Source organism: Chiloscyllium punctatum, chromosome 31 (assembly GCF_047496795.1).
Source record: "Chiloscyllium punctatum isolate Juve2018m chromosome 31, sChiPun1.3, whole genome shotgun sequence".
NCBI classification, from domain to species: domain Eukaryota; kingdom Metazoa; phylum Chordata; class Chondrichthyes; order Orectolobiformes; family Hemiscylliidae; genus Chiloscyllium; species Chiloscyllium punctatum.
The window spans coordinates 1705237-1731831 of NC_092769.1; the positions used below are offsets into that span (position 1 = coordinate 1705237).

The 26595-nt window shown below is 44.3% G+C and overlaps 1 long non-coding RNA gene across 2 annotated transcripts; it reads right to left on the reverse strand.

Moving 5' to 3' along the window:
* Nucleotides 1–4369: 4369 nt before the first annotated feature.
* On the reverse strand, nucleotides 4370–26595 carry LOC140456899 (uncharacterized). Of its 2 annotated transcripts, none has more exons than XR_011953181.1 (3): nucleotides 26437–26595; nucleotides 24722–24833; nucleotides 4370–4816 (listed from the first exon to the last, which is right to left on the reverse strand). It is a non-coding gene; the product is annotated as an uncharacterized lncRNA (long non-coding RNA). The 2 variants fall into 2 exon arrangements; XR_011953182.1 differs by having other exon boundaries at nucleotides 4370–4630; nucleotides 26437–26593.

Genomic DNA, 26595 nt, shown 5'->3' on the forward strand with positions numbered 1-26595 from the left:
CAATATGTAACCAGATTGACTGTGGTTCACAAGAGACCCAATCAGTTATGAAGGATAATAGAGAGCTCAATTGGTACCTCCTGAAAACCAGAAAATCCAGCCAACCCCTTACTTGTGGAAGCTGCAGCTTTTCTAATTTAATAAGCGGCTGTCTATGAATCCAAATAAAGGAGTCGAGCCAACCATAAAGCTAACGCAGCGCCTGTCTCGGCAGCAGCAAGGGGAGCATTCTCATAGCGTATAAAAAGCGAGGTAGGATGGTCATGTTGACCAAAGCTATTCCAACTAGCCAGGATATCAGGAGATCTTCCCAGCGTTGAAGGTCCTATCTTATTTTCTCCATCAAATGTGTATAATTGGTTTTATATAGCTGAACAAATGCCGGAGTATTCAAAATACCAAAATTAAGAAAACCTCCCAGTGACCACGGAAAGGGGAAACGGGATTCATCCGGAAAATTGGATATACTGGCAAGACGTCCCAGCACCCTCTCCAGTCTTAATGCCAACATTTTTGTGAGAACTTTAAAATCCACATTAAACAAGGTATAGGTCTATACGAAGTACAGTCATCTGGGGCCTTTACCTTTTTTAATAATGAGAGAAATATTTGCTTCTCTCAGAGAAGACGAGAGGCAGCCCTGACTATGTGAATAATTATACATATTTATAAGTGGCCTGGCCAACTCCCCAATAAATTCTTGATAGAACTCAACCTGGAATCCATCTGGTCTGGGCGCTTTGCCACCCTGGAGCTGCCTTATCGCCTCCTGTATTTCCTGGGTTGCCGGGGGGCATTCAGGAACAAACCTATTCCAAGGTTAGGCCTGGGAGGGCCATATTATTTTTTTAAAAAGATTATATTCGTCGTTCTATCCTCACAGCTCTTTGAACTGTACAATTTGAAACAGAACTTTCTAAAGGCTGCATTGCTCATTTCACGATCACAAGTCAGGGTACCAGCACTCTTTCCAATAGACGTAATGGCTTGGGGAGCCTTTTTCTTTCATGCAAGGTATGCTCGATACCTGCCAGGCTTGTCACCGTATTCAAATAATCTCTGCTTCGCAAATAATATATCCCTCTTTGCTGTCTGAGTCAGTGTGGCATTCAAAGTTGCCCTAAGGGCTGTGATCAGCTGTAGTCTAGTAATGGAGGGTCTACCCACATATGCTGTCTCACCTGCCTTCAGCCGAGTCTCGATCAGATGCTTTTGTTCTCCCTTGTGTCTTTTCCGGGTCACAGAATATGACATGACCAAGCCTCGCACATTTGCCTTACCAGTCTCTCACATCACCGAAGGGTTACCGGCCGTGTTTGAGCTGATATTCCAGAAGGTTTTAAATTCCTGAGAGAAATATGTTATGAACTTACTATCCTTCAATAGGAAAGGGTCTATACACCAATGTCGGGAAGCTATCTCGTCATCACTAGTCTTAGCCTCCATATGTAATGCGGCATGTTCTAAAATAGTTATATTACCTAGTTTACAAAACAATATTGAGTTCAAAAGGGTCGAGGGGACAGGCGAATATCAATTCTGGTATGGCACTTGCGTGGGTTAGAATAAAAAGTAAAGTCTCTACCCTGAAGGCGAAGACACGTCCACATGCTTACCAGCCTTACCTCCCTAATCAGATCCACCAACTGCCTAGATCTCAAAGATATGCCCACAGAGCTCTTAGGTATTCTGTCCACCTCGGGACGATGGTACAATTAAAACCTCCCCCTATAATTGTGTGGCGCACCCCAAGAGCAACCAACTTGTAGATCACTTCCATTACAAATTTAAATGGTGCACCAGCGGGCAATAGAGATTCATTTTCCCATATTCCTCTCCATATATTAGGGCTTTAATTAATATATACCATCCAGACTCATGTTTTATCTGGCTTCGCATTTGGAAGGGAAGATGCTTCCCAGTAAGACTGGCAACTCCCCTACTTTTTGAGCTGAAAGAGGAAAAGAACACCTGGCCAAATCCACCCTGTTGCAGCCTCGAATGCTCCTTATCAAGTAGATATGTCTCCTGTAGAAGGGCGACATCCACCTTTTCTTTTTTTAAGACTTGATAATATTTTTTTCCTTTTGATTAATGAGTGGCTCCCCTTGACTTTGCAGGTGTACCACCTAAACGAATGACTAGCCACGATAGTCTAAGCAAGCCCGAGACCCCACAGGAGGGAGAACCCCACCCAAAAGACATTGGTTAGAAACCAAAAATGAATCACACATAAAATACTCTTTAAAAAAGCTAAATCAAAACAACTAAGAACTATTCATAAAAACAAATAACACAAAACATATTTAAAAGGAGACTTTGCCCCTTGTTTACAAGGGGCATTACTACCTTCCAATAATCCCACCATAACATCTCCCAGCCAGAGGCATTCCCTCGGCACAGGCATTACAAAGTAGAGTAAATAAATTCCAACATCTTATAAGACAGATGTTAGAAGTGTGCGAGCTAAACCACCATCACCTCGATACACTTTGCAAAACAACACAAGATGAAAATGAATAAAATTACAAAATTACAATCCCAGCAAGTAATAAGCAACCAAATAAAAAAAAACACTCAGAAAAGTCCCCCTATCATCAAATAAATCGCACGATAGATAAGAGTCCATAGAAAGGAGAAGGAACTAGCACTCCCCCTCCCCCACCACCACGGAAAGATGGAGAAGAGAAAAAAATAAGAAAGGAGGAGAAAAATAAAAAGAAAAGGGGGGCAAAATTAGGTCATAACCATACAGTTCAAATCCTGCAGTTTATTTGAGAGCATTCAGGAATTCTTTTCCTTTTTTCGGTGATCTGATACAGATCCTCCATGACTGTAGCATAGCATTGCCGGATATCGCATAGAATATTGAATATTTAAATCCCTCAGACGCTTCTTCGCCTCATCAACTGCCTTCCTCTTGCGGACCACAGCCAGAGAATAACATTATCCTGGAGGCCTTGTATATCATGGCATGGCGATCCTTCCCCAACATTTGGTGGACTCAAGCAGCATCTGTTTTTCCCTCTAATGCTGAAGTAGAACTAGGACCGGGCAGAGGCGCTGGTCCAAGCCGGGCCGGCGCACAGCAACCCGGTGGGCCCGCTCAACCGGCAACCAGCCCAGCTCCAACTCCAGTTTCAGCAGCTGTGGGAGCCATGGCTCCAGGAAATCAACAAGCTGACGTTCCTCCTCCCATTCGGGAAGGCCTAGCAACCGAATATTTTTCCGATGACCTCGATTTTCGAGGTCATCAATATGATCATCTAAGGTCGGATCTCGATGTTCCAGAGCCCAGACCTGACCCATGGATGACTCATCAGTGGTCTCGGAGGCCGAGGCCCATTGCCCCGCCCCACCCCTCGCCCGACACGCTGCCCGAGTTTCTCGACCTCTCCGTCATGTTTCTGCATCATGACCGAGATCGACTCCCACCTGAACAGTGTCTCTTCAATGGACTCATCAATCTTCTCTCAGAGTTTAAGAAATTCCGAGATTAGGCTTGCCCTTGCAGGTCACGCCCCGGGGTGGACGCAGGCGTCTCTGTTGCTAAGGGGTAGTGGGGGAAAAGTCCCTGCCTGGGCTCTGCCCGTTGTGAACTGTGAGAGACTTTACCTCTGGTCATTTTAAAAAGCATCAGACTGCTAAAGTTTGATGTAGAATGGCTAGGGCTGCTGGGCAAAAGCTATTTTAGCAATTTAGCAGGTGAGATGAGGGTGGGTACTTCAATTTGCCTGAGTTTTGGGCAGAGCTCTGCAGACTGAGACCTACTGGGCCGCCGCCATCTTGGATCTCACTGGCTTCCTGTTTAAAAGGGGCATGAGGCAATAGACAGAAAATTAAAAACTGATTAGCCTAACCCCGGTCATGGGTACGTTCCTGGAATCCATTGTGATTGATGAGATTTCTGAATAATTGCCAGTGCCTGGTAAAGTACGGCAAAGTCAGTATGGTTTCATCAACGGGAGGTCATGCTAATGAATTTGTTAGAATGCTTTGAGGATGTAACAAGCAGGTTCGACTAAGGAGAGCTAATAGATACTGTGTGTCTGGACTTCAAGAAGGACGTTGACAAGGTGCTTCACAGGAGATGGCTGAGTAAGACAAGGGCCCATGGTGTCAGAGACTAGGTACTAGTGTGTACAGAAGCTTGACTGTCTGGCAGAAGGTCGAGAGTGGGAATAAAAGGATCCTTCAAGGATAGCAGCCAATGACAACTGGTATTTTGCAAGGGAACCATAACTTTTTACTTTGTACATGAAGAATCTAGATGAAGAAACTGAGGGAAATACTGTGTTTGAAATCTTATATTCAGCAAAAGAACTGAGACATCTCTTATAAACAATGATATTTGTTTATTGAACACAATTAATATTAGAACAATAAAACGTACAATACCGTAATGAAAAACACTACAATCTATCTTATTGTTTAACTGAACTTTGGATGATCACATATCACCCCACTAGAAGTTGACCAGATTCCACGTGGTGAAGTCTTCTTGTTCTTCTGATGGTCTTGTAGGTGTCTTGTCTTTCAGTGGTTTTTCTCGAGCTACCACTCGCTAAGCAGTTTTACGTTGATTCTTATCCTCCCAAGTCTTCACGCCTTTTGGGAGGGTGTGAAGAATCTGCCAATGAAATTCACAGGTTCATTTACCCTGATTAATCAGATCCAACCTGGGGTTGTCACATTGATGGCCCAAAGGTGACATTCCATGGTCCCATTCAGGTCCAATTTCAGGTGTGTATTACAGGGTCTGGAGCTGTCAGGTTTGTTTGCAACCATTTGTGGGTAGCTGCAGCCTGTCTGCATTCTGTAGCATGTGGAAGAGCACAGAGACTTTGGTCAAGGCTAGGTTCTTCTTCCCAGCATGTTTTAATCATTGTTCATTTTTGTAACTCCATGGTAAATATATTATTGTCCATCGTAAGATTATTATTTAAGGTGGCCTTAAATACAGTGATGGCATTTCTTTTGCAATGACTTGAATGGATGGACTTCTGTGGCTCTACAAGACTCTGGTCAGACAAAATTTGGTTTGTTGTGTACCGTTTTGGGCCCCATAACTCAGGAAGGATGTACCACCCCGGAGCATGTTCAGAGTAGCTTCATAAGAATGGTCCTAGTAATTACAAGCTCAACATATGAGGTCTCTGGGTCTATAGGTGCTGCAGTTTATAAGGGTGAAAGGGGATCTAATAGAAGCATACAGAATACTGGTTGCCTGGTCAGAGTAGACATTGGGAAGATGCTTTCACATTGAGGAGAGAAAAGATCAAGGACATAGCCTGAGAGTCAAGAGATAATCTTTAGAATGGAGATAAGGAGGAACGTCTTCAGTCTGAGAGTGGAGAATCTATGGTAGAACGGCAGTTTCCTTCCCTAAAGGACATCAGTGAACCAGGTATGTTTTTCTTGGCAATCGATTCATAACCACCATCAGTCTCTAAATTCCGGATTTGAATTCAAGCTCTGCCACTTGCTGTGGCAGGATTTGGACCCAGGTCACCAGAACATTATCTGGGTTTATCACATAAGAATTCAATGGTAATACCACGGGGCCACTGACTTGCCCAATCCTCCACAGTGTGACTAACATGTGCAGTATGACATGCACTGGGATGTGCCTTCATGTTATCCTTGACTTCCTTATCAAGGTATGGATGATTTTTCTCCGTTATGCAATTCCTCTTCAATCTTTAGTATCTCCCTAATTGTTTGCCAAATTTCTTCAGCTGTCCTGCCTTTGACTGTTCTTTGCTCCCCCCAGACCATACAGCCTTCCTTCCTTAGGTCAGTATAATTATCGTTGCCTAACACTAAAACTCTCATGTATGACTCAGTCTTCACTCTTTCAATCTGAACGTGAAACTTCAGCATGTTGTGGTAACTTCTTCCAAGATAAAGCTCATCCACCAATCCTTCCTTGCCAAATAATATCAAGTCTAAATTAGATTAGATGCCCTACAGTATGGAAACAGGCCCTTCGGCCCAACAAGTCCATACCGACCCTCCAAAGAGGAACCCACTCAGTCCCATTTCCCTCTGAGTAATATACCTAACTCTATGGGCAATTTAGCATGGCCAATTCACCTGACCTGCACATCTTTGGACGGTGAGAGGAAACCCACGCAGACAGCGGGAAAATGTGCAAACTACACGCAGACATTCCCCCGAGGCTGGAATCGAACCTAGGACCCTGGTGCTGTACTAACCACTGAGCCATCGTGCTGCCCCATTCTCTGGTTGTTTCCATATCGTCCTGCTCTCAGAAATACTCTCTCATACACTCTATATTCAAGGATATCACTGTCCAGTTGATTAATTGAGCCAATTTGCATGTTCAAGCCACCCATAGTTACTGTTGTGCCCTTTTTACAAACCCTCACTCTTTTCCACCTCAGAAGTACTTTGGGGGGACAGTGGCCGAAAATTACTCTTCCCAAGAGGTTTCTTCTCTTGCTTTTTATTTGCACTGAGACGGATTTCAAATATTGTTTTTGCACAAAATACTTTGAAAAGGTCTGAGTTCCCACTCACACGAACAAATGTTTATTTTCTTTTCACTAGCCACATTTCACAGTAAATAGCGAGGAATTAAGAGGGCTAAAAGTGGTCATGAGATATCGTTAGCAAACAGGGTTGAGGAAAATCCCAAAGAATTCTTTTCATAGATATGGAGCAAGAGGGTAACTAGAGAAATGTTTGGCACACACAAGGACAAAGGAAGAAAGGATTAAGAGAAATTGGGCGAGATTCTTAGTGAGTACTTTGCATCTGTATTCACCAAGGAGAGGGACATGACGGATGTTGAGGTGAGGGATAGATCCCCGAATACTCTGGATGAAGTCGACATAAAGAGGGAGGAAGTTTTGGATACTCTAAAAGGTATTAAAGTAGACAAGCCTCCAAGTCTGGATGGGTTCAACCACAGGTTACTGAGGGATGTGAGTGTGGAAATAACTGGGGCTTTAACATATATCTTTGCAGGATGATAGACCATGGGTGAGGTCCCGTAGGACTGGAGAATTGCTAATATTGTCCCCTTATTTATAAAGGATAGCGGGATAATCCAGGTAATTGTAGACCAGCGAGCCTGACATCAGTGGTAGGGAAGTTGCTGGAGAAGGTACTGGGGGACTTGAGTAAAGCATTTTATTAGGTTCCCCATGGTCGGCTGATGGAGACGGTGAAGTCGCATGGGGTCCAGGGAGTTCTATATAGATGGATAGAGAACTGGCTGGTCAACAGGAGACAGAGAGTAATAGTGAAAGGGGATTTCTCAAAATGGTGACCTATGACCAGTGTTGTGCAACAGCGATGCGTGCTGGGACCACTGTTGTTTGTGATATATATCAATGATTTGGAAGAAGGTATCGGCTGCCTGATTAGCAAGTTTGCAGATGACACCAAGATTGTTGGAGTAACAGACAGTGAAGGGGACTGTCAGAGAATACAGCAGAATATAGATTGATTGGAGAGATGGGCACTGAAATGGCAGATGGAGTTCAATCTGTGCAAATGTGAGATGATGCATTTTGAAAGATCCAGTTCAAGAGTGAACAATACAGTAAACGGAAAAGTCCTGGGGAAAATTGACTTAGAGCGAGATCTGGGTATTCAGGTCCATTGTTTCCTGAAGATGCCAACATAAGTAAGTAAAGTGGTCAAGGCGGCATATGGCATGCTTTCCTTCATTGGATCAGGTGTTAAGTACAAGCGCTGGCAGGACATGTTACAGTTGCATAGGACTGTGGTTTGGCCGCATTTGGAATACTGCATATAGTTCTGGTCACCACATTAACAAAAGAATATGGATGTTTTGAATAGGGTACAGAGTAGGTTCACCAGGATGCTGCCTGGGATGGACGGTGCTGGTTATGAAGCAAGATTGAGTAGATTAGGACTATTTTCATGACAAAGTCGAAGGTTGAGGTCAACAAAATCAAGACAGATATACACAGGGTGGATAGCAAGAAGTTTTTCCCCCACATTATGGAACTCAAATACTCGGGGTCATGAGTCCAAAGTGAGAGGAGAAAGGTTTGGGGCAGATATATGTGGGAGGTTTTTTACACAAAGGGCGGTGGCAGCCTTGAATGTGTAGCCAGCGGAGGTGGGTTGGGGCATGAACGAAAGCGTTATCTAAGATGTATTTATACAGAAATATAAATGGGTAGGGAGCAGAGGGATACAGGACCTTAGAAAATAGGTGGCAGGTTTAGACAATAGGAGGATCTGGATCAGCACAGGTTTGGAGGGCCGAAGGATCTGTTCCTGTGTTGGAATGTTCTTTATTCTTTATCATTCATTCTAAAAATAGCAACTTTTCAACTTATTGTATGCTACAATTTAATAATATAAACGATTTATTTATTTGATAATGCATGTCAAATTATTATCATTTCTAAATTACAGTCACAGGGTCAAAGAGATAGACAGCATGGAAACAGACTGTCTGGTCATACTTGTCCATGCCAACCAGATATCCCAACCCAATCTATTCCCACCTGCTTGCACTCAGCCCATATCCCTCGAAACACTTTCTATTCATATACCCATCCAGACACCATCTCAATATTATAATTGTACTAACCAGCACCACTTCCTCTGGCAGTTCATTCCAAGCACGTACAACCCTCTGAGTGAGAAAAAAATGCCCCTTACATCTCTTTTACATTTTTCCCTACCCAACCGAAACCTATGCCCTCTAGTTCTGGACTTCCCTATCCCAGAAGAAAAAGACCTTGTCTATTTACCCTATCCATACCCCTCATAATTTTATAAACCTCTATAAGGTCACCTCTCAGTCTCCAACATTCCAGGGAAAACAGTCCCAGCCTGTTCAACCTCCAGCATAGCTCACACCCTCCAACCTTGGCAACATGAATGTAAATCTTTTCTGAACCCTTTCAAGTTTCACCTGATTAATCAGGTTCTGGGGATTTTTCCATCTTCATGCATTTCAAGACATCCAGCACTTCTTCCTCTGTAATATGGACATTTTTCAAGATATCACCATCTATTTCTCCATATATCTACATCTCCCATGTCCTTCTTCTGAGTAAACACTGATATCAAATAGTCGTTTAGTATCTCTCCCATCACCTGTGACTCCACGTAAAGGCACCTTGCTGATCTTTGAGGGCTCTATTCTCTCCCTGTTTATCCTTTTTATCTCATGTATTTGTAAAATCCTTTTGGATTCTCTTTACCTCTATTTGCCAAAGCTATCTCATGTTCCCCTTTTTGCCTTCCTGATTTCCCTCTTTAGTATACTCCTCCTGCCTTTATACTCTTCTAAGGATTCACTCAAACTATTCTGCCTGTATCTGTCATATCCTTCCTTCTTATTCTTAACCAAACCCTCAATTTCTTTAGTCATTCAGCACTCTCTATACCTACCAGCCTTTCCTTTTACCCTAACAAGAATATACTGTCTCTGGACTCCGGCTATCTAACATCTGAAGACTTCCCATTTTCTAGCCGACTGCTTACTTGGGAATATTTGCCGCCCTCAGCTTTTGAAAGATGTTGCCTAATACCGTCAAAATTGGCCTTTCTCCAATTTAGAACTTCAACTTTTAGATCTAGTCTATCCTTTTCCATCATTATTTTAAAACTAATAGAATTGTTGGCAAATAACTGAAGCTCACACATTTCAGAGGAGAAATTAAATCGATTGATTATATTTAAATGTGTCAGAGTTATAATTCTATTTGATTGTTCAATCATTTGCTCACTCTGAATATTAAATCATGTAGAGGTCAACCATTTTGCAAATGATAGGGTGACAATGTATGCATTTGAATACTGAGATTCAATGTGTAATTGTGATCACCAGCACAGTCAGACAACATGTCCTTTTTCGATACAAATAAAAATGTGATTCCTTACTTTTGTATCATAAAAGATTGTTTGGTGTTTATATTTTAATTCTATCAATATAAAATCAACTTCATTGTTTTCAGAGATGATGCAGTTATTGTTCATTGAATAATTGAAGCTCATACTTTATTATTGCCCAATTCATAAATATGGCAAACTCCTGATCATTGTTCAGGTCAGCAAACCCATCACTTTGCATCATGACCGACATTAAAAGTGGATTCTAAAAGGCCTGAATTCAGGTACAGTGCTACTGGACCTCACAGCTGCATGTAGCGATGACAGAGACCCTGTCCTGGTCCTGAATCTGTGAAGAGAGTTTCCAACCTGTGTCAGGGCAGTCATAGAAACATTCCCTCACAGAGAATCATTTGGAATCCCCATTGAGCAGGAGGAAACTAGCCAACAGTCTATCACTGCTCTCAGTGTAGGCACAAATACTGTCTAAATTAGATACCAATGACTGACCAGGAACCAGGTCTGACAAGTTCATCATCAGTCAGAGCCTGGCCCATGGAGCAGATGTATGGACATGGAGTGTCAGAATCACAACGCACACATTACTTATGGTGATGACATCTGGCATATCACCCAGACTCCCTACATCTGCACCCTGGGCCAGACACTGGGTGAAAACGTTCACATTTGACAGTCTATTGAAGCATTTTGTGTCTTACAGTGAACCCTCTGAAACTACATCCAATAAATGTACCTTCACATTCAACAGTATCAAAACAAAATGAAACATGTCTGTGGATATTCAGATACTAATTCATGGGTCACCCAGCAGAATGTATCTGTAGAAACCAGGAGCAAACAGCAAGCCAAAATCGTTTTAATAACTGAACTTGTGGATTTTGTCTGGTCTTGATAACCACACATATTGTGCTGACACTTAGGTGAATGTAACAATTACATCAAAAATGGAAGTCTTGGTCTAACGTCCCTACCCACCTTCCTGACCTCACACACCTCACTCCCTCACACACTCCATTCCCTCACTCCCTCACCTCCCTCACACATTCACCAACTGACGAAAATCCACAAGCTGAGTGAAATTTGCAACATAGAACAGTACAGCACAGTGCAGGCACTTCATCCCTCAATGTTTTGCCAGCCTTTTATCCCACTCTAAGATCAGACTAACCTATATAACCTTCAATGCACTAACTTTCGTGTGCCTATCCAAGAGTCTTCTTAAATATCCCTAATGGATCTGACTCTACTACTACTGCTGGAGGAAAGCCCTAGCAGCTCAAACTTTCGTTGTAAGATATGCCCTCCAGTCCAGGAAGCACCCTGGTAAGTCTCCTCTGCACACTCTCTGAGGCTTCCACGTGTGGTTGAACCACAGCTTTATAGAGCAAAGAAATAACTTCGCTGCTCATAATCTCTATCTCCCTGATAATGAAAGACAACACACCGTATTCCTTTTGAACAACCCTATCAACTTGGTGGCAACTTTGAGAGATCGATGGACAATGACCCCAAGATCCTTCTGTCACTCCGCACAGCCAAGAATTCTGCCTTCAACCCTGTATGTTTTATGCAAATACAACCTTTTAAAAAAATTGCTTCACATTTTTTAAAGTTGAGCTCTATCTGCCACTTGTCAGCCCAGCTCTGCATCATGTCAATGTCCTGTTGCAAACTACAATAGCCCTCCACACTATCCACAACCCGACCAACCTTCGTGATATTGGCAAACTTACTAACCTACTTGTCCACTTCCTCATCAAAATCATTGATAAAAATCACAAAGAGCACAGGTCCCAGAGCCGATCCCTGTAGAACACCACTGGTCACTAAGCTCCAGGCTGAATACTTTCCAACTGCTTCCATCTTCTGTCTTCTGTGGGCCAGCCACGCCCGTATCCAGACAGCCAAATGTCTCTGCACCCCATGCTTCTGTACCTTCTGAATGAGCCGACAATGGCGAACGCCTTGTTCACCACATCTACTGGTCTCGCTTCATCAATGTGCTTTTTCCATCTTCAAAGATTTCAATAAGGTTTCTGAGGGATGACCTGCTCCTCACAAAGCCATGCTGACTATGTCTAATCAAACCATTGTTTTCTAAGTAATTGTAAATCCGGCCTCTCAGAAACGTCTGCAATACTTTGCCCACACTGATGTAAGACTGACTGTTCAGTCAATCCCACAGTTATCCCTAATCCATTTGCTGAACAAGGGAGTATCATTTGTAACCTTCCAATCATCTGGCTGGCACTGCTCCAGTGGACTGTGAGGACGCAAAGATCATCACCAAAGGCACGCCAATCTCTCACATCACTTCCTGGAGTAATCTAGGGTAACCCCATCTGGCCCAGGGGATTTACCTATCCTTATGTTTGTAATTCATTCAATCAGTGTATACTTCCCCTCAACTTTTCTGCACCCTGTCCAACCAACTGATTGACTGCTTTCCATTTCAGTGCAATACACAGTGCTGCCTCCCTGAGTAAGTACAGTTCACAACATTCTGTGAATCATGGAATGAAAAAATAAAGGAATGCACCAATGCCTTCCTGATGAAGAATTTATGACCGAAAGATCGACTCTCCTACCCCTCGGATGCTGCCTGACGTGCTGTACTTTTCTAGCACCACACATTTTGACTCTGATCTCCATCAACTGCAGTCCTCACTTTCTCCACTACTGAGGGCTGTCCCCTCTGTACACTGAGTGGGGAATTAACCATCAGAAACTCATTGTATGTGGAGCTGACTGCTCAGTTCTGGAAAGTTGCATTTGATGAATATGTTTTTTTTTAAAAAAAAGAAATTACAATTCCGCATATATTCATTTAGTGCCAGAGTTAGAGTTGTGGTTCATGGTTTGAGCAGCTTGATAAGAAACAGGAAATGACTGAAGAACTCCGAGGTACAGGGTATTCCAGGTATTATATTCCAGCTTAGATTAATGCTGGGAGTATTATCAGACAGGCTGACAGATGCGATAAGGGAATGAGTTGACATGTGGAGGTGTGACAGTTTTACCATCACAGAGGCTCTTTTGAGGGAGGTTAGAGCAAACAACTCAATACTCTGTTGTACTGGAACTATAGACAGGACAAGGCAGGGTGTTAAAGAGGAGGTGATGTTGCTTTATTAATTAACAAGTCAGTTACTGCTGAAAGGATGGACAATAGCTTAGAAGGGTCTTCAAATGAGACTTTGTGGGTTGAGGTTTGAATCAAAATGATAACACACACACTGCTTTTTTCAGCACATTTTAGCTTACATGTGGAACCAGTTCCTTAGGTCCAACAGGTCCACACAGACCCTCTGAAGAGCAATATTAAGACTGACAAGTTGCCAGGCCCGAATCAAATTTGTCCTCCGCTGCTTTGGAAACGAGAAATACAATTGCTTTGGAAACAAGAAATGCAATTGCTTCGCCACTTGCGAAGTTCTTTGCATCCTCGATCTCCACTGGAGTCGTACCTGAGGACTGGAGGGAGGCAAATGTAATTCCTCTCTTCAAGAAAGGAAATAGGGAAATCCCCGACAATTACAGACCAGTAAGCCTCACGACTGTTGTCTGCATGGTGTTAGAAAGGATTCTGAGGGATAGGATTTCTGACCATCGGGAAAAGCATGGCTTGATTAAATGCAGTCAACACGGCTTTGTGAGGGGCAGGTGATGATGAGGATCGAGCAGTGGATGTGGTGTGTATGGACTTCAGCAACGCATTTGATAAGGTTCCACATGGTCGGCTCATTCAGAAGGTCAGGAGGAATGGGACACCGGGGAACTTAGCTGTCTGGGTACAGAATTGGCTGGCCTACAGAAGACAACGAGTGGTTGTAGAAAGAAAATATTCTGCTTGAACGTCCGTGACGAGTGGTGTTCCACAGGGCTCTGTCCTTGGGCCTCTACTGTTTGCAATTTTTCCTAATGACTTGGGTGAGGGGATTGAAGGATGGGTCAGCAAGTTTGCAGATGACACAAAGGTTGGAGGTGTCGTTGACAGTACAGAGGGCTGTTGTAGGCTGCAGCATGACATTGACAGGATGCAGAGATGGGCTGAGAGGTGGAAGATGGAGTTCAACCTGGATAACTGCAAAGTGATGCACTTTGGAAGTTCGAATTTGAAAGTTGAGTACAGGATTAAGGATAGGATTCTTGGCAGTGTGGAGGAACAGAAAGATCTTGGTGTGCAGGTACATAGATCCCTTAAAATGGCCACCCAAGTGGACAGGGTTGTTCAGAAAGCACATGGTATTTTGGCTTTCATTAACAGGGGGATTGAGTTTCAGAGTTGTGAGATCTTGTTGCAGCTCTATAAAACATTGGTGAGATCGCACTTGGAATACTGCATCCATTTCTGGTCGTGCTATTATAGGAAAAATGTGGATTCTTTGGAGACGGTTCAGAGGAGGTTTACCAGGATGCTGCCTGGACTGGAGGGCTTATCTTATGAAGAGAGGTTGACTGAGATCGGACTTTTTTCATTGGAGAAAGGGAGGAGAGGGGACCTAATTGAGGTATACAAGATAATGAGAGGCAGAGATAGAGTCGAAAGCCAGAGACTATTTCCCAGGACAGAAATGGCTAACACGAGGGGTCATAGTTTTAAGCCGGTTGGAGGAAAGTACAGAGGGGATGTCAGAGGCGGGATATTTACACAGAGATTTGTGAGAGCATGGAATACGTTGCCAGCAGCAGTTGTGGAAGCAAGGTCATTGGGGACATTTTAGAGACTGCTGGACATGCATATGGTCACAGAAATTTGAGGGTGCAGACACAAGGATCAGTGGTCGGCACCACATCATGGGCTGAAGGGCCTGTTCTTTGCTGTACTGTTCTATGTTCTATGCTCTATTTCAAAGTCCTTGCACTTAATAATAAATTGCTCTTGGGTGTGGAACTGAGACCCATCATTTCAATGCTCCATACTGTGAGTTGTGCACTGTTTTCATCATATTGTTATAAAAATGAACTGAATAAAGTGGGGATTTTGTGTTTATTGGACAATTTAAAAGTTCGTATTACGAAAGGATGTCGGACCTTCAGTAATAAGACTTTACTGTTAATGGTTAGAACAATGTTGCAAACATTTACACAGAGATTTCCAGATCAAGTCACACACAAGTACGTTGGGCTGTAAAGCTGCCGGCCATCAATGGCGCTGCACAAATCTGTTTGGATACTGACATTGTAGAGATAACATACACTGGATATGGTTTATGAGGGATTCAATGTAAGATGCCATGTGCTGCAGGAGTCCATCACCTTTATAACACTTTCATTCAGGATTGCGTCCAAGGTACAGAACTACAGAGTTTAGGTCCCACACTGGAAGGGATATACTTCCAAGACATGGCTGTTTACAGGTCATTGTTATAGATGTTGAACTGCATTTTGACCAGTGCCATGTGCTAGTCCATTGACCAGTCTGCCCCACACACATCTCCCTGTTGTTCAGGTATGTCTCTAACCAGTCTATTGTGAGGGATTGTGTCAGTAACTGTCCAGCTCCAGTTAGGAAGCTCTCTGAACAGATCTTGGAGATGGCCAGTGTTTTGGACGTCATGGAGAGGCCCAGTAACACTGTGTCTGAGTTCAGGCTTTTTCTCAATGTCATTTCCAACAGCTTTGCTGCCTGTAAGATGGTGTGTTCACTGAACTGAACATGAATTGGCTGTTTACTACATTCACTGAACTGTAATAGTTAGGTTTGCGCTCTGGTAAATCAATTATTGTTCATTTCAATTGCTTTCAACTGAAAAACAATGATGTTTGTTTAAAAATGTAAGAAATAAATTGAAATTAACTCTTCAATTATACAGAATGTAAAATTGACTTGTTGTATATTTCCCACAGACTAATCAAGCAACAATCAGATATTGTCTGTAAAGCAGGATTCTGTGAACAGGACTATGTCCCAGGCATCACTATTCTCTCTGGTAGGTTCTGTACCACTGAAAGGTACAGGCAGGCAGAAGAGGGCAGCTCCATGGCACATAGTCAATATAGAGTGGCATGGTGGCTCAGTGGTTAGCACTGCTGCCTCACAGCACCAGGGACCCAGGTTTGATTCCAGCCTTGGGCAACTACCTGTGTGGAGTTTGTACATTCTCCCAGTGTCTGCGTGGGTTTCCTCCCACAGTCCCAAGAAATGCAGCTCAGGTGAATTGGCCATGGTAGTGGGTTACTCTTCGGAGGGTGGGCGTGGACTGGTTGGGCAGAAGGGTCTGTTCCCACACTGTACGGAATCTAATATAATCATAGTGCTCAGCATTGATGCTGGACACTGTGGTGGCTTGACTGCTCTGCGGCAGGTTATGGGGAACCAATAAAAGGGAAACCTATAATTGACCACATCATCACTGATCTGCCTGCTGCAGATCACCCCTACATTTCATATATCGGTAACAATGTTCACTGCACAGTCCTTATGGGGAGCAAGGGCTAACCTCACATTTTGCAGACCCTTCACACCATGTTATGTACTGAATTGTACAGACTTTAAACAGGTTAGGGAAACAATCACGATCATCCATGAGGTACAATGGCCCATCAGCAGCAGCAGAATCATATTGTGTACAACTCATACAGTCGGCAGCTTCCTGGACCGACATACCTCCCACTGTACAGTAACCGTCACAGCCCGACATACCTCCCACTGTACAGTAACCATCACACCCCGACATACCTCCCACTGTACAATAACCATCACAGCCCGACATACCTCCCACTGTACAGTAACCATCACAGCCCGACATACCTCCCACTGTACAGTAACCATCACACCCCGACATACCTCCCACTGTACAGTAACCATCACACCCCGACATACCTCCCACTGTACAGAAACCATCACACCCCGACATACCTCCCACTGTACAGTAACCATCACACCCCGACATACCTCCCACTGTACAGTAGCCATCACGGTCCGACATACCACCCACTGTAGAGTAACCATCACACCCCGACATACCTCCCACTGTACAGTAACCATCACACCCCGACATACCTCCCACTGTACAGTAACCACCACAGCCCGACATACCTCCCACTGTACAGTAACCACCATGGCCGGACATAGCTTCCACTGTACAGTAACCATCACACCCCGACATACCTTCCACTGTACAGTAACCATCACACCCCGACATACCTCCCACAGTACAGTAACCACCACGGCCCGACATGCCTCCCACTGTACAGTAACCACCACACCCCGACATACCTCCCACTGTACAGTAACCACCATGGCCGCACATAGCTTCCACTTTATAGTAACCATCACACCCCGACATACCTCCCACTGTACAGTAACCATCACGGCCTGACATACCTCCCACTGTACAGTAACCACCATGGCCGGACATAGCTTCCACTGTATAGTAACCATCACACCCCGACATACCTCCCACTGTCCAGTAACTGTCACAGCCCCCACTATATGTTAACCATCAAGAACGGCACGATGGCTCAGTGCTTAGCACTGCTGCCTCACAGCACCAAGGTCCTAGGTTCAATTCCGGCCTTGGGTGACTGTGTAGAGTTTGCATATTCCCCCCGTGTCTGCGTGGTTTCCTCCCACAGTCCAAAGATGTGCAGGTCAGATGAATTGGCAATTCTAAGCTGCCCATAGTGATAGGTGCTTTAGTCAGAGGGAAATCGGTCTGGGTGGGTTACTCTTCGGAGGGTTGGTATGGACTAGTTGGGCCAAAGGCCCTGTTTCCATACTGTAAGGAATGTAAGGCCCTGTTTCCACACTGTAAGGAATCGAATCTACTCTCCAAGGTTCAAGTCAGGGACATGATGGAATAATCACTTGTCTGAATGAGTACAGCTCCAACAGTACTCTAATCTGGATTTACTAGCAACCGGCAACACAGTTGTGTGGGGAGGATCATGTCTCACAAACATGACTGAATATTTTGAGGAAGTGACAAAATTGATTGATGAGGGAATGGGGCTGGATGTTGGCCGTTTGGATGTTAGCAAGGCCTTTAATATGCTTCTTTATGGCAGGCTCATACAGAAGGTGAAGTGAAAGGGGATCAGTTGGTAAGATGGATAGAGAACTGCTTGGTCTGAGAAGACAGAGTACTGGTGGGTCAGTGCTTTTGTGATCTGTAAATAGATTGGCGGAGGTGCATATTGTGAGGATGATTGCCAGAGAATACAGCGGGATATAGGTCAGCTGCAGACTTGAACAGAGAAAACATAGATGTAACTTTATCTGGACAGTTGTGACGTGATGCGTTTTAGAAGGTCGAATGCAGGAGAGAAGTATAAATTGTATGGAAAAACTACTGATTGCATCAACATCCGAAGGAATCTAGGTGTACAGCTCCACAGTTCCTTGAAAGGGGTAACACGGGTGGATAGGGTGATCAAGAAAACTGATGGCAAACTTGCAGACATGCATCAGAGCATGCAGTATGAAAACTAACAGGTCATATTGCAGCTGTAGAGAAACTTATTTCGAGGTACATTTAGAATATTGTGTACAGTACTCTTTGCCACACAATGTTGAAGTGTTGGAGAGGGTATGGAAAAATTTTACCAGCATGTTGTCTGGTTTGGAGGGTATTAGTCAGAAGGAGAAATTGAACATATAGGGTTTGTGTGCACCTGGGCATCATTGGATATGGGGCTACCTGACAGATATTTACAGAATTATCAGAGGCATAGATAGAAGGACAGTTAGAGGCTTTTTCCCCCCAGAGTAGAAGTATCAATTACTCAGGACTGTAGGTTTTAGGTAAAAGAGAGAAAGTTCAGGAGATGTGATAGGTAAGTTTCGTTTGCTGTTACAGACAGAATGTAAAGTGCCTGGAATGAAATGATATAGGGGAAGAAGCCAATATAGCAAGGTTTAAGAGGGATCTTGGCACAAGTATAAGCAAGTAGGGAATAGAATGACATAGAGGTTGTTGGAGCAAAAACTTTTGTTTTAACTTTAGAACGGCATCATGCGTCAGTGCGGGCTTGCTGGGCTGAAAGGCCTGTTCCTGTACTGGACTGTTGTTAATGTCAAGATTTGAGCACGGGAGAGGCGAGATCCTCACTGAAGGATTACTGATGATCAACAACCACATTATTATAGATCCACCCCCTCATCAACTTGCAGCTTCATATCCTCCCCCACTGTGGGGAAACTCAATATGGAGAATTTGACACGAAAGTCAGACCTGTTACCTGGTGACTCCATCTCGGCGCTTGCTCCTGCAGACTTCTATCCTGAACAGCATCATCTCGGGGGACACTGCACAGAGAGGAGCTGCATGTACACACCCACCAATGATGGCATCTGACACATGCCAGCCTCACCATGCATTCCCAGCACATCCCGGACCCACTGACAGTACGCTTCAGCACTTCAATGCTGCAGCTCAGGGTATACTGACAACTCTCATTGCAATGCTGCTACAAGGACACTGTGCTCAGGAAACACACTCACAGCTCATGGCTTGTCCCTCTGGGCTGCTCACTCTGTGTTTGTACACACTCACTTTGAACTGACTTGAATGCTCACAGAATTATTGCCTTGCCTTACCCTGCCTTTAGCAGCGTTTCCCCTCAGCTAGAGCTACCTGTTTCACCCGTCTGCTGTATTGTCTTGGTGTTTAGCAGGAACACAAACTCAGGAAGCTTGATATCATTGTCCACAGTCAGTCACGGTGCCCAGCACAGTGAGTCAGGGGGAGTCTCAGATCCCAGTCCGGGAGCTCGGACACGGTCAGTCACGGTGCCCAGCACAGTGAGTCAGGGGGAGTCTCAGATCCCAGCCCGGGAGCTTGGACACGGTCAGTCACGGTGCCCAGCACAGTGAGTCAGGGGGAGTCTCAGATCCCAGTCAGCGAGCTTGGACACAGTCAGTCACGGTGCCCAGCACAGGGAGTCAGGGGGAGTCTCAGAATCCAGTCTGGGAGCTTGGACACGGTCAGTCACGGTGCCCAGCACAGTGAGTCAGGGGGAGTCTCAGATCCCAGTCCGGGAGCTTGGACACGGTCAGTCACGGTGCCCAGCAGAGTGAGTCAGGGGGAGTCTCAGAATCCAGTCTGGGAGCTTGGACACGGTCAGTCAGCCTCTCGTGGTTGTTAGGGTCAGGATCCTTCCCCTGTTAGGGGGTGAGGAGATGAATATTAGGCTGCCCCATATCCCTCTTCGTTCTTTGTGCCCTAGTGTGGGATGGTTCCTTCTGGAATGTGAGAATTACCAAGGAGGATTAGGGAAATGGAAGTGGTTGGTACAGCTGTTAGTGCTGGGACAGTTGGGGGGAAGGTGTCGAGGTGTTCTGAGTGAGTGAGTGGGCAGCACAGACACCAGGCAGAGTTGGGCAGAGAAGAGATTACAGAGAGACTGAGAGAAGGTGCTGCATTCACTGACAGTGGGAGAAAATGAGCCTTGGTGGGATGTGGGTGCAGTAACAGAGAGAGTGAGAGTGAAGTCACAAAGTGCAGATGGTGGCACTTACCCTGGTGCAGGGGAGAAGGTCACTGACCTCCTTCCTATACTGATAGATATTCACCCAGAAGGCTGGCACCTCACTGACCCAGGGATCAGCTTCTGACCAAGTTGGCAGGGTCTAGTGTCATAGCTTCCCCTGCAATCCCTGGAGGAAGATAATGTCCCTCTCATGAACCATGTCATACACCAGGACCAGGGCCTTGCCCACAAAGTGGAGCCCCAGTTTAATCCCTTCTGCCATGTCCAGGCTAATTTCGACTTCACAATCCAAGAGTAAAATGACTTTTTAAAGATGGCTCCTGGAAACAGGGAGGCTGGTAAATTCTTGGGTATCCAGGCAGAGGGCAATTCTTATGAAGAAGGGGAAAAATCATCACGTTAGTGTCAGATGAGAGAAAGACCACGCAGGCAGGTAGGGTATAAGGCAGATTGGGTATGGTATCATGAGAAAATGCAATTCACCTTGTGGAGAGAAACACTCCATGAAACCCGATTAAAATGAGACTTGACCAAATCATAAGATGGGTTTGGCCTCTGTCTGTCTGAATCAAAATAGGGATGAAATATTGGGAGAAACAAACTTGGAAAGGAGAATTATACAGGAGATTCAATTCCTTAAAAAGGGGTAATACAATGTTCCAGACTGTTAAAAGGTGCCGGGGAAAATTCCCTGCCTTATACTTACCTACATTATCAAATCCTCCCTGGATGCAGGGATGGTGCCGGAGGCCTGGAGAACAGCTAATACCGCAACTTTGTTTAATGTGGAGCAAGTGACTGACTGAATAGGTCGAGGTTAGAATTCTGCGACAGTGGATAAACTGTCACTGAGGAAATCCCAGGGACTCCAGGAGAGTCGGTCTTGATTTTTTCAAGGAAGATCGTGTGTAATTAATCTGACTGTGTCGGTTTGAGGCAGTAACTTGGAACTGCATGTGACTTACTTGGATTTGACAAGAGATCCCATGGCAGACTGCTTAAAAACAGAAACTGTGGGGTCCAGGTGAATGGAGCAAACAACCCAGAGAAGTGCAAGGCAAGGCATTTGGGGACATCAACAATAGAGAGGAATACACAATAAATGAGAGTATGGTCAGTGTGGGCAGATAAATGAAGGTAGCTGGACAGATAAATAATCTTTTTAATGCAGCAATTGGCATGATTTTCTCTGTCAGCCAAAATACAGAATTTCAGAGCAGGAAGCTTAGGCAGGAACTGTATAAATAATGAGTTCAGTCACAGCTTGGGGACTGTATACAGTTCTGGTCACCCGATCACATGGAAGGATGGAATTGGACTGGAGAGGGTACAGAGGAGATCCGTTACCCTGTGACAGTGGAAGTGCAGTTATGGGGAAAGATAGGGGAATGGAGGATACTGAGAGGAGATTTGATTGGGGTGCACATATTGTCAGGAGCCTGTGTAGAAAGGGAGAGAACATTTTGCTCTTGTAGAATTGCATTACAAACGGTGAATATTAAACGTAATTAATTGAAATATTAGCGAAGTACTGAGGAAGGTTGTTATTTCACCCAGAGTATGGTTGAGATCTGGGAGTCACGCATGGAAGTGGAGTCGAGGTAGAAACTGTCAAACCATTTTAAAAAGGTGCCGGGAGCTGAACTGGAAGGCCTATCGTCTCTGGGGAGAGAGAACTAGGGCTTCAAAAATAACATGACATCTTGTCCAATGTAGACAGTGTGCAGAGTGATTTCCTCTATACTGTACTATTTTATGAAGTTTTCAAGATTTACCAATATCTGACAGGATCAATACGCAGGAATGAGGGGAGAAAACAGGGAGGAGCAGTGTGTGAATTGATTATCATCACAATAATACTGATCCCAATCTTTATACACAGTGTACTTCACTGAGTTAGCCTTTTTATCCTTCCTGTGTAAATGGTAAACCCCTTTGATATATCCAGTTCTCGGTCATTGTCACACTGGAGCCACATCTCCATTATGACAGCTCCATCTGACCTGGTTCATGTTATTTAAATCTACCATTTCATTGGCCTTGTTCAAACGTTAGGAAGGAATTCAGGGATGGTAGCAAGTGCAAAGTCCAGAATTGCTGTAGGGTCCATAGGTGGTTAGAGAGATAGGAAGTTGTGTGAAAGTTATGGGATATTGCAGGGATATGGGTTGTTCTAGAGGCTGAAGAAGATTACAAAGACAAGAATAGTTTTAGGTTTTGTTTGAAGTGAAAATGAAGCTGGAGCAGCCAGATCAATATTCTGGCTACGAGAGCCTTGTAGAGAGAAACCCTCCCCGACACCTGATGAAAATGTTACCGGGACAATTTATCACATGATTTATTTATCTTTACCTCTCGGCTCCAGATATAAAAAAATCTGTCCACTGTGCCTACATACTGCCAGTCTCTGAAACATCCTACATGTTCCATGACCCTTCCCACTTCTGTAAACCCACTAGTTTCTACAAACATTCCTATTTGTGTAAAGGTCTCCATGCCTTATGAAGCTCCCTGTTTCGAATACCCCTTCCTCCTTATGAAGAACGTCACACACAAACGGCAGACCGAGTCTTTGGAACCAGTTAGTGATTAGGAAGAGACATTTTGGGTGGAGAACATTGAGACGGAGAGTTTGTAGAAAACAGGAAAAAAAGCTTGTATTGGTCCTGCAGGAGATTGATAACAGGAGGATCGACTGAAAGGTACAGGACTGTCCTTGGGGAACTTTACAGAGACAGCATTGGCGAAACTGGAGGAGGTTTCAGAGACTAGGGGATTTGTAGGTGTTAATTAACCTTAGAGATACGTAGAGTGTTTTTACAGTGATTGGAACGAGGTCAGTCAGTTAAATCTCATTAATACGTGTTACCTGATTGGGACTGTTAACTGGCTCTAATCAGGGAATCCTGGCTCATAAATAAACAGAAGCTTCAGGGGCTCTGTTAACTATAAGAGCCGGCTCTGAGCTAGCTTGGGTCAGTGCCATGGATCATGCATGAAGACATAAAAGGTGATTTGGTAACAGGATACCAGCCTCTGTGGAGTTATTTCAGTTTTAACATCTGGTAGATATTACAGAGAGGGGGAGGGCTGGGAGAATTTCCACAGATAAGGACAGGTTTAGAATCTGGAGGTTGCAGAGACAGTGAGCTGTGTCGGGGCAGAAGGTGGTTACAGAATCAGGAGCATGGTTGGGACTAGAGGATATTACACAGCTGGTTAGGCATTGGATTAGGGTACACAACAGGGAAAATTGTAGGAACTGGAGCAAAGAAAATAGATTGGCAGTGTTGTCAGTGATGGAGAACGTTGGAGATATAATGAACACTGTAGTGGCTGGAGTCTATGGAGATATTGCAATCTGTCAGGGCAGGAGGAGGTTAGTAAGGCTGATTGTTGTGTGGATTGGAGGAGATTGCAAAGATTAGGTTTCTATGGATCAGATAGTTGCAGAGAAGGGGAGAGCTGTAAAGACTTGAGAAATATTTTATAGAGAGGAAAGGTTATTGGGGCTGGAGGAGATTCCAGAGAAAGGAGGTTTGTATGGCCTGTATGAGTTACAGAGATAAGGACGGCGACATTGGCTGATGGAGATTTAGAATGTATCATACAGGATCGACGAGGTTATAAAGACGGGATATTTATGGATTTGGAGGACTCTCAAGACATCACACGGAATGACACAGACGCCTTTTGGCACAGAAGGGTATCATTTGGTCGATCATGACTACACCAGCTCTTCAACTGAACTCTTTGCTGAGTAATGATCTCCTCCTTCATTCACATCCTCACATTTGTTTTGTATCAAATATCATCTAATCGCCTCCTGAATGTTTCAGTCAAACATGCATCTACAACGCATCTAAGTGCATCTTAACTACTTGCGAAGATCTTTTTCCAGGTATAAATCCTCTTTCTAATTTTGACGCAGCCTTACTCCATCTTTTGATACGTTCGTTATGAGGGGCCCGCAGGAGGATTCCGGGACAGCTCTATGGTGGCTCTCAGTTTTCCCATAATTCCCCTCTGCTCTACCATCTCCCCTCTGAACCTCCAGCATTCCTCGTGGCTCTTAATTCGATTCTCCATCTGACACAAATTCTATTGTTTATCACACGAAGCAGCATTGGGGTTGTTTATCCTGCTGTTCCTATTTGAGGGACCATTCCTCAACTGGACCCAAGCCATCTTGTCTTTGCAGGGAGCCCATGGTTCAGTTTGTCATTTTCTGACCAAATTGGTGTTCCAGTCAAACCTTCCCAGCTTCATTCTTGCCCCATTGAAGGCTGCTCTCAGTCCACTAATGTTTCTCACTCTCAGTTACTTATATCATTCTCTACCATCATCCTGAACTTTACAATAAAATGATCGCTGTTCCCCAAAATCTTCCCCTACTGACACTGGATCTACTTGCCCCATCTTTTTCCAAGGACCAGGTCCAACAGTACATGTTGTCTTGGGCTGGACACATACTCCGGCAGTAAGCTCTCCTCCATGTAATCTAGGAATACTCGAACCTCGTGACCCTGCAACACCAATAACACAGTTAATATCAGTTAATATTTATTCCCTCCGTCATTTTCTTTTGGTTTCTGCCGACAGACTGTACCTCACAGTGTAATTGTATATTTTTTTGTTCTGTAGCTCCAGCCAAATTAATTGTTTCCTTGGATGGATCATCTTTGTCTTGGACTCCTAAACTAATGCTAATTTAAACCAGTACTTTTCCCTTCATCCTTTCCCTTCACTTCTATCATTTTGGAATTCTTTATCCCCAGCAATATTTGACACCCAGTCCTGCCATTCCTTGAGCCAGATTTAGACACACCAATCTGCACCTGTAACTCTACACACTCCGAGTATTAATGTCTATGCAGAGAACCTCAGATTAAGGCTTTCTTTCTTGCTCCATCTTCCACTGATAAACTTGTTGTTGTAAGTTAGTACCAAATGTATCTCCCAGTATTTTGAGAATCCTGGTAGTCTCCTCTAATATTCCTTTTTGGATCCTAAGCACAGGCCAAGTTATTTTCAATCCCTCCCAAAAAACCCCGTAAGAAATTCAGTCCCGGTTCTGTCACGTTAGCCCATCCACCTTGCACAATTGCTGCCTTCCTCAGAACCAGTCCCAGTGTCGCAGGAATCTGAAGCCCTTCCTGCTGCACCATCGTTCCAGTCACACTCTCATCTACCTAAAACTCAGAGTTCTGTTCTCACTTTGACACGGCACTGGCAGTAACCAAGGGATTGCTACATTTGAGGTCCTGCTTGCTAACTATCCACCTAGCTCCCTAAATTCTGATTCCCAGACCACTTCACCCTTCCTACCCAGATCATTCCTATCAGCATGGACGTGACCTTGGACTGCTCACTGTACCCCAGACGAATGTCCTGCAGACACAGTGACATTCTTAACCCCACTATCCTGAAATTACAGAAACACTGACATCTTCTTCAATTTCCGGAATCTCCTGTTCCTATTGTTCCTTCTTCCTTCTACCTCCGATCCTGTACAGTCAGGCTGCTTGTGGGGCCACAGACATGGCTCTGACTGCCCTCCCTTGAGCAGCCTACACCTTAATCAGCTTCCAAACTGGGAAACTGAATTGGGAGGGAGATATCACGGTATTCCTGGATTCCCTGACTGTTTCTCTTCGATTGCCTAGTCCCCCATTCCCTTCCTTATTCCAGGCTGTCATGTCTGCAGGGTGATCTGCTCTCTGTGTGCGCTATCCCCATAACTCTCAGCATCACAGAGTCTCGAGCACTGTCTGATCTCCGAGACCCCGTGTTCATCTAGGACACGAGCAGGGGCTATGAATTCCCAATGTAACAGAACATAATTTCCATCTGACAAATATGTCTTGCCATGTCGTAAAATGCAACAGTCTAGAATAACTTAAATAATTACTTAGAATGAAGTTAACATCCGGGAAATAACAATATGGTTAAGTCCCTTATTCCACTGTGGCTTACTGAGGGTAATTGACTATATTGGCACAGAATTTCACAGTGTCTCTTAATTCTGAGTTCGAACCTTACTTCAGAATTGGAAAATTAACTTTGCAGACTTACAGCAATTAACTGATAGTCGTTAATAACGGTGTATTTATCAGCCAATGAACTTACAGCCTTTTCTGTGATGGCTCTTGCACTTCTTCCAAACTCAGTGCAGGCAGGTCCCAGTAGCAGAAAGTTGTCTCTGTGACTCCCAGATACGTGTAATCCTCCAGCTTCCACTCCACTCTGCTTTCTCACAGGGTCACCGTCTCTGTGACTCCCAGGGAT